The sequence below is a fragment of the Ornithodoros turicata genome, chromosome 1 (genome assembly GCF_037126465.1).
Source record: "Ornithodoros turicata isolate Travis chromosome 1, ASM3712646v1, whole genome shotgun sequence".
NCBI lineage: Eukaryota > Metazoa > Arthropoda > Arachnida > Ixodida > Argasidae > Ornithodoros > Ornithodoros turicata.
Genome location: NC_088201.1, coordinates 154001994 through 154010411, shown reverse-complemented (window position 1 = coordinate 154010411; position 8418 = coordinate 154001994). Strand labels below are relative to the sequence as shown.

The window sequence follows — 8418 nt, the reverse complement described above, 5'->3', positions numbered from 1 at the left end:
GGCAGCTGTTTGAAAGACCCTGATTACCTCGCAGTTTCGGGTGACGGCCGAAATGTTTTGGTTCCAGAGCCATGATTACGGATGCAAGTTCTTTCCATTTCTCTTCTTCACGGAGTTTTTTTGTTCCGATCAGTGATATCGTCCACATCAGCTTTTCCTTCATATAGGTAACTGGTGGTTTTGCTTTCGCATCGCATTCCACTCTGGCCGTCCTTGCTTTCCAAAGGGCCTGTAGAGCTGTAGCAGTCACCACGCTCATGAACTCTTCATGCTGCTTGTTCACAAACTTTAGGAATTTTAGGCTTTCATACGAAATGTCATCGCCAAGTAGCAGCGAAGCTCGGAGGTCCGACCAGAAGAGCACTGCATTTCTGCACTCGTAGAAAACGTGCCTCAGGGTTTCCGCTGTCCCGCATATGTGGCAATTTCCTTCTAATGGCACAAAGAAGCCTTTGGCTTCCATCCATTTCTTGACGGGGAGCACTTCGGTGTGGAATCTCACGAAGAAATCTTTCGTGCCCGTCGGCATCGGAAGCTTTGCGACCCGCTTCAACACGTCTTGTCCGTCGGATGCGGCGAAACTTTGCCGGTAGAGCGGAGGGGGAAACACGCTCATCACCGTATCCCAGTAGAGTGTCTTCTTTTTCACCACTGTTAGGTGCTCCCACGAGTATCTTTCAAGAAAGAACCTGATGCTGTTGGCCACTTCTTTGTAGAATTGTGACTCGGGTGCTCCCAGGGAAGGAACTGCGGTACTTATCACCCACTTGCACAGTGACCTCGCTCCGAGAATTTGCAGCGCCTCTCGCAGTACCGGCGCTTTGATGTCCCTAAAGTAGAAAAAACGCTGCACTTGTACCTTGATACCGAGGTTTACGACATTTAGACCACCCGCCTGCAGCGGCCAAAAAATGTTCGTACGGCGCATCTTTTCGAACTTTGAATCCCACAGAAAAGTAGCACAGATTCTATGGAAACGCTGCATAGTCCCGGAGTCGATGGGGATGACTTGGGCCGAATAGACGATGGACGGATATAGGACTGTGTTGCAGATGAAGCTGCGGTGAAGAATAGAAAGGTATCTTCCTTTGTACGGTTGCAACCTCCCGTTAACTGACTGCAACTTTAGCTGCCATTTTTCTACCGCCGCTGAGGTATCATCCAGAAAAACCCCAAGGTACCTCCCTATCACTTGAGTGCACTGGATCCCCATGTAGATGTGAGGCTGCGTGTCCCAGTCGCCTAGCCAGGTACCCTTCGACTTCTTCAGGTTTAGCAAAGCCCCTGATGACTCGCAGAAGTCATGAACTGTTTCTAGAGCGGCCGAGACCTGCTTCTGGTCGTTGCAGATGATTGCAAGGTCGTCGGCGAAGGCGAGCACTTTCAGTTCTTCCTTGGCTAGTGTGAGACCCTTGATCTCTTGATTGTTTACAATCGCGCGGCATAGCGGCTCCAGGTAAAGAGCGAAGAGCGTCGGAGACATGGGGCAACCTTGCCGCACTGAGTTCCTTATGGGGAAGCGAAGGCCTATCCTTCCGTTGATAAGTAGCTGAGCGGTGATGTCCCGATAACAGATAGTAATCCACGCTTTCAGGTCTTGCCCTATGTTCACGTGGCTCAGAAGCTGAAATAGGAACTGTTGACGCATCCTGTCGAAGGCCTGTTTAAGATCGGCCTGAAACACTGCTGTCCTAGCGCCCGCCGATTTTGCTGCCTCGACAATAGTGCGCATCACATGTAGGTTGGTGGCGATGGACCTCTTCTTTATTCCGTAGGTTTGGTGCGCTCCTATTACTTTCCACAGAACGCTGTCCAATCGCCGCGCTAGAACCTTTGCGAGTATCTTGTAGTCAGTGCATAACAATGAAATGGGACGAAAGTCCGACGTAGAGGGCACTTCTTCCGAGCTCCCCCTCTTCGGTATCAGGATAGTATGACTTTTCCTCATGGTAGGGGTCATTAGCTGACGAATTTTGATGTCTTCAAAAACTACCTCCAGGACAGCACTCAACTCCTCTTCGAATTTCTTATAGAAGGCTGACCTGAGGCCGTCTGGGCCGGGCGCTTTGTTCTTGGACAGCTTTCGGATTACGCTGCGAATTTCCTTTTTTGTTATCTTCCCTTCGCCCGAGGAATGGTCTTCGTCTGTTAGTGTCGGAACGTTCCGAAAGAGGGCAGTGGGCTTTAGTGGCCCGTCTTGCGTAGAGTTAAACAGCCTTCTGTAGTGTTCATGAAACGCTTCCTCAACAGCTTCTGCTCCTTCCACTACAATTCCATTATACATTAGTGTCGTGACCTCGTTCTTTTTTACTTTCTCCCTTTCGTGTGCCAAGAACACCTTGGTCGGCACTTCGTCCCGTTCTACAGTTTGTATTCGGCTACGCACCTGGGCGCCAGCAAACCTTTCCCGTAGCCTCTCTGTTATCATATTTTTGATTTGTTTAATGTCCTCTGTGAATGTCCCAGGACTTTTCTCCTCCTCTTTTACAATGATGAGCAGACTTTTCATTAAGGCCTTCATTTCCTGCCTTTTCTCTTCTGCTCGTCTTTGACTGTATTCAATAGCCTTCGCTCGCACTTCTTCCTTGAAAAATTCCCACGCTGGGGCGTTTGCCCCGCGCTCATGCAAAGCGCCTATCATACTCCTTATCTCACCAGTAAACTTGTCGTCTTCAAGGACGTTCTCATTCAGCTTCCATGTTGTGTTGCGGGACTGGTTCGGCCCTTGATTATCAAAACTCAACAGGACACTCACACAAGCATGGTCCGTGAATGCTACCGGCATGACATTGTAGCCCGCTTGGCGCGACGCCCACTCTCCGGGTATATAGATTCTGTCCAATCTAGCGTGTGACATGCCCTGCCAGTGCGTGAACTTCAGCGCTGTGTCGTTCCCGATAGCTACGTCGTGCAAGTCCTGATTACGCAGTAGCTTTTTAAGCTCCGTCGCACTGCAGTCCTTCTTCTCTCTTTTATATGTGCTATCTTCTTTCCGAGTGACGCAGTTGAAATCCCCCGCAATTATTACTTTGCTGTCTGTGTCCAAGAAGTGGTCCACACTAGTTTCGAAGAAGGCCCTGCGTTCCGCAGTTTCGTTTGGAGCGTACACACTTATTAGCCGCACAATTTCTCCGCCCCACACACAGTCTACACTGACGACCCTCCCATTTTGCTCTAGCTCATAGTCAACTATAGTTGCCTCACTGTCTCTTTTCACCATTACGGCGGTACCCGCACTCCCGCTGACACCAGTAGCGTGAAAGGTAAAGAACCACTTTTGGAAGGCTTTGACCATTTCGATTTCTTGCTCCCTTTATGATATTTTTGTTTCTTGAACACAAACAATGTCAAATCTCTCGCTGAGCACTAAGCTGATGAAGCTGTCCTTTCTTTCCTTCCGAAGTAGGCTGTTAGCATTAATGGTGGCTATTTTCAGCGTGTTTTTCCTTTTCATGTTTTCTTCTTCTGGTCTTTTTGGAGCCGTCTTCTTTCTTCCGGAGTGACGAGGGGTGCTGGTGAATACCTCGATTTCTTCCAGTTGCTAACCGTGTCTTTCCATTTTCGGTCTGGTCTCCCGCTTTCTGGGGGCTCTTCAGTTCCGGTGTCTGCAACTGCTTGCGCATGGCCGGCTTCTCTGTACTCTTGTGACTCTAAGTTGATGGGCTGCGAGGGGACCTCCCTATCCGTTGTTTTTCCTCGCCTGATTTCGGGGTCCTCCCTGTCTTTTGGTTCTGTTGTCTCCTGTACTGCCGAGAGGCTACCTTTGCTCTCCGCCCCTTCCCTCGGCTGCACGTACTCCGTTGGCCCGTCTGCGTCGTTCATTCCACCTGGCATGGCATTGTCTTCATCTTCTTTGTGAGCAGAAAAACTGTTTTGCTGAAGAGGCAGTTGGTGCCGCGTTCCGTTGCTGTCCCCCGACCTTTCTCCTGCTTGAGTACAATCATCCACGTCCATCATATCCCCTGCCCCAGCGTCCACGCCTTGGGCTCTCGTCTTGGATGCATACGTACTGACGCAGTCCTCTTGCCCGTGACCGAATCTCTTGCAGGATTTACACCACGCGCCTTGCATTGCCTCCTGAGATGGCCGACTCTTTTGCACCGCAGGCATAGTGGCGGTCTGCCAGGGATATCTATCAGAACTTGACAGCCCATGATTTTTGTCATATGCGGAATCGTTTCAACTGAGATTCCATTGTGCAACACTAACTTGAGCCTGCGTGTCGTTGTCTCTGCTCCCGAGAAGGCAGTTGACCTCCATTTCTCTCTCTCAATCTGGTCAGTTTTACCGAAGGTGTTGAAAACATTAACCACGGCGTCGTTCGGCACATGCATGGGAAGCCAGTGCAGCGATATGTCGACCTCCTTTTTGTTCGGGTCCAAGATTACACATTTCTTGTTCTTCACGACAATTTCGCCCTTTGTGACAAGCTTTTCTTTTGGCAATCTTGAATGCGATGTCAATGCCCAGACATGATTGTAGATGTATGCTCCGAACTGGGCCACGTCTTCTTTATCAATAATTCCCAACACTCCATCCGCAAAATCGTCTGCGCGATAAGGCCTGCCACTTGGGTCCGCATGCAAGAAGATGGTGTTCAAGGATATGTTACCCGTGGGCAATGTAGAAAGTAACATTCTGTAGTTCTCGGTCGAAGCCTTTCCTGCAGAATCGACGGTGATATCCCGGCTAGGGTTAGCCGTAAGCAACGCTCGCTCGGAGCTCATCCTTCCTACGTCCTGCTAGCACAACAGCCGGAAGTAGAATGAACCACTCGGCCACCACCGCACTCTTTTCGTTTATTTAGTGTATTCTACAGATATGGTGGATTCCATTGAGCTATTTTTTCAACTGCATGTAGTAGAAAGCAACAAAACGGACATGAGCGTCTCAACTCTGACGCGGTCGACAGGATTCGAACCTGCGCGGGGAACCCCAATGGATTTCTAGTCCATCGCCTTAACCACTCGGCCACGACCGCACTCTTTCCGTTTATTTAGTGTATTCTACAGATATGATGGACTCCACTGAGCTATTTTTTCAACTGCATGTAGTAGAATGCAACAAAACGGACATGAGCGTCTCAACTCTGACGCGGTCGACAGGATTCGAAGCTGTGCGGGGGAACTCCAATGGATTTCTAGTCCATCGCCTTAACCACTCGGCCACGACCGCACTCTTTTTGTTTATTTAGTGTATTCTACACATATGGTGGACTCCATTGAGCTATTTTTTCAACTGCATGTAGTAGAAAGCAACAAAACGGACATGAGCGTCTCAACTCTGACGCGGTCGACAGGATCCGAAGCTGTGCTGGGGGTACCCCAATGGATTTCGAGTCCATCGCCTTAACCACTCGGCCACGACCGCACTCTTTTCGTTTACTTAGTGTATTCTACAGATATGGTGGACTCCATTGAGCTATTTTTTCAACTGCATGTAGTAGAAAGCAACAAAACGGACATGAGCGTCTCAACTCTGACGCGGTCGACAGGATTCGAACCTGTGCGGGGGAACCCCAATGGATTTCTAGTCCATCGCCTTAACCACTCGGCCACGACCGCACTCTTTTCGTTTATTTAGTGTACTCTACAGATATGGTGGACTCCATTGAGCTATTTTTTCAACTGCATGTAGTAGAAAGCAACGAAACGGACATGAGCGCCTCAACTGTGACGCGGTCGACAGGATTCGAACCTGTGCCCCAATGGATTTCTAGTCCATAGCCTTAACCACTCGGCCACGACCGCACTTTTTTTTTTCTTCAGATATTCTTTATTGATCACAGTACATACATGTCAAACAGTATTAAAACAGTTAAAAGAGTGAACCCCGTCTCGGAGCCACTTTAGAACAGAAAAGTTGCAGCCACTCGGGCACGTCACCTGCGTGCTCAGCAAACCGCTGTGTTTGCAGCAATTCCTCCGCTAAATACACCATTGGCGGATTCCTATGTTCTTCGTTCCTACCAGCTATTAGAACTTTCCATAAGCTGAACATTGCCAACACACACAATACATCATACCTGGGTCCATGCTTGTCAGCAAGTGGCAAATATCTTATGGTATGCGGATTGAGACGGATTCGCTTGTCAACAGCCCTGCTTAAGTCATCCCATAAAAACTGCGCCTCGGTACAATGTATAAACACGTGTTCAATCGTTTCGGCCTCGTTACAATATCTACAGTTAGTAGACCAGGGCACAAATATCCCTTTAGCCGCTAACCACGTCTTTACTGGCAAAGTATTTGTGTGCAGCTTGAAGAAAAATGTTTTGATTCTGGCTTTGATGGGCATTTTTTTGACTCTGCACAGGATATCAGATCCTGTTGAGTCTTCCGGAATACCTCGGTAAAGTGGCACTGGAAAAAGCGCGTCTACAAGATCAGCCTTCAGCCTAGATTTGGACACATTGAAGATGCATTCACGTGAAAACCTTACCAGTAAAACTCGCATGCTCTGGATTACTTCCACATAGAAGGGGGACACAGTAAACATTCGACCTACACTCGACACCACAATATCAGGAAGATAGACGTGACCAATGTTCTGTAGCATGGTTCTAATCACCGGATGATTGCATTTTCGAAAAAAGAACAGTCTCATACTTAGTTTCATCACAAACAAATGTAGGAGGCCTACGCCCCCTTTACGGACCGATCTGAAGAGATTATCTCTTCGCATTGCCTCGAAGCTCGACTTCCAGATAAGCGTAGCGAACACACGATGAAAATGTTGTATATTGCTTCGCATGCAGTGTAGCACTTGCAACCAGTATACAACCCTGGCGACCAAGAACGTGTTGCATACTTCTGCTCTTTGGAAGATGGAAAGCTCCCGTGCTTTCCATATGTTGGCATGCGTTCTCACTTTCCCACAAAGTTTCGTCCATGTGCCACTGATGCTTCTGCCCCCATGTAGTGAGACACCTAAGTAGTTCCCTGGTACGCACTGCCACTTGACGCCTTGAAATACTTCGGGGGTTGTCCCCCATTGACCTACCCACATTCCGACAGATTTGTTCCTGTTGAGGCTAGCACCCGATAACTTGCAGTATTGTTCAATCTCGTTTATGACACCAACAACACTTTTTTTCTCGGAAACAACAAAAGTTAGATCATCTGCATAGCCCAACACTTTCACCTCGCAGGTGCCGAGATGAAACCCTTCTATGCTGGGGTTGCTAATAATCCTTCTACACAGTGGTTCTATATAAAGATTGAACAATAGAGGCGACAACGGACATCCCTGCCTCACTGATGAACGGAGAATAATGCTTTCTGAACAGGTTTTGTTGAGAACAAGCTTCGTTGACGCGTCTCTATAACACAGACGCACACGGTCTATAAACTCTTGGCCCAGGTTCATCAAGTTCAATATGGAAAATAAGAAGTCGTGGCAAACCTTATCAAAAGCTTTCGAGAGGTCTCCTTGAAGCACTGCCGCCTGATCTCCTTCTTGGGCACACACGTCGACGACTGTTCGCAACACATGCACGTTGGTCTGAATGCTCCTGCCTCTGATTGCGCACGTTTGATGCTGACCTATCAGGATCGGAATCACCTTCTGAGTAGTATGGGATCAGCTCAAGAAGCCGGCAAGTCACACAGTCGCCTGGACGCCATTAATTAGCAATTAGAGCTAATTCGGACCCCCACACATTAATCAGCATCATCCAATGAGTCATTACACTAATTGGGGAGCATCTAGGACGTGTCCAGACCACTGTGTGAGTTGCCGGCTACTTGAGCTGATAAAAAATAAAAAATAGGTAGAAAATAAAATGAAAAGATAGAAATAGAGTGGAAAGAAGGAGTTTAGTTGAAGATCAACGACGTCATCTTGAAGAAAGCGGCCCGGAACGGTCGCTGACCGTCGCTGGGCGACGGAGCACAGAGGCAGGTTGCAAAGCATCGCAGCACCAGTTCCGCACATCCTGTGACGTCAGCTGTGACGTCATCATGGCATGTCTGGGCAAGTTAGGACAGCTCTGGACATGCAAGGAGAAAAACACTCGTAATACAGAGGCTGGGAAAGCAAGAGTATGCAAACCATCATTAGCTAACAAGAAAAAACAATTAGTTACACAACAAATGAGCCCACCAGAACAGGAGCGCAGAACCATGCGACTGCTCCATCCGAGAGGCAGGCAGAGAACTGACTCGTAATGGTTTTTCTCCTGTATAAAGCCCCGCAGCTGCATCCCCTAGCGGTTACTTTCTCAACTAATCTTACAACAAAATTATTAATAATCACGCCAGCGATACTCCCGTTCCCAAGGCAGAAGATGATAGAAAATGCCAGGGATGCCCGGACAACAGCAACCAGCACCCGACGTGCACGGGCACGAAAATCGCAAACAAAGCGGGAACAAAGTTGGCAAAAGCATTAGTTACACAACAAATCACCTCACCACAG

General features: G+C 48.4%; 5 non-coding genes across 5 annotated transcripts; all 5 read right to left on the bottom strand.

Moving 5' to 3' along the window:
* Positions 1–4900: 4900 nt before the first annotated feature.
* Trnas-aga (transfer RNA serine (anticodon AGA)) lies at positions 4901–4981 on the bottom strand. The gene has a single exon. It is a non-coding gene; the product is annotated as a tRNA-Ser (tRNA).
* Positions 4982–5093: 112 nt separating this feature from the next.
* Trnas-aga (transfer RNA serine (anticodon AGA)) lies at positions 5094–5175 on the bottom strand. The gene has a single exon. It is a non-coding gene; the product is annotated as a tRNA-Ser (tRNA).
* Positions 5176–5287: 112 nt separating this feature from the next.
* On the bottom strand, positions 5288–5370 carry Trnas-cga (transfer RNA serine (anticodon CGA)). The gene has a single exon. It is a non-coding gene; the product is annotated as a tRNA-Ser (tRNA).
* Positions 5371–5482: 112 nt separating this feature from the next.
* Positions 5483–5564, bottom strand: Trnas-aga (transfer RNA serine (anticodon AGA)). The gene has a single exon. It is a non-coding gene; the product is annotated as a tRNA-Ser (tRNA).
* A 112-nt stretch (positions 5565–5676) lies between these two features.
* Positions 5677–5750, bottom strand: Trnas-aga (transfer RNA serine (anticodon AGA)). Its single transcript has one exon. It is a non-coding gene; the product is annotated as a tRNA-Ser (tRNA).
* Positions 5751–8418: the final 2668 nt, after the last annotated feature.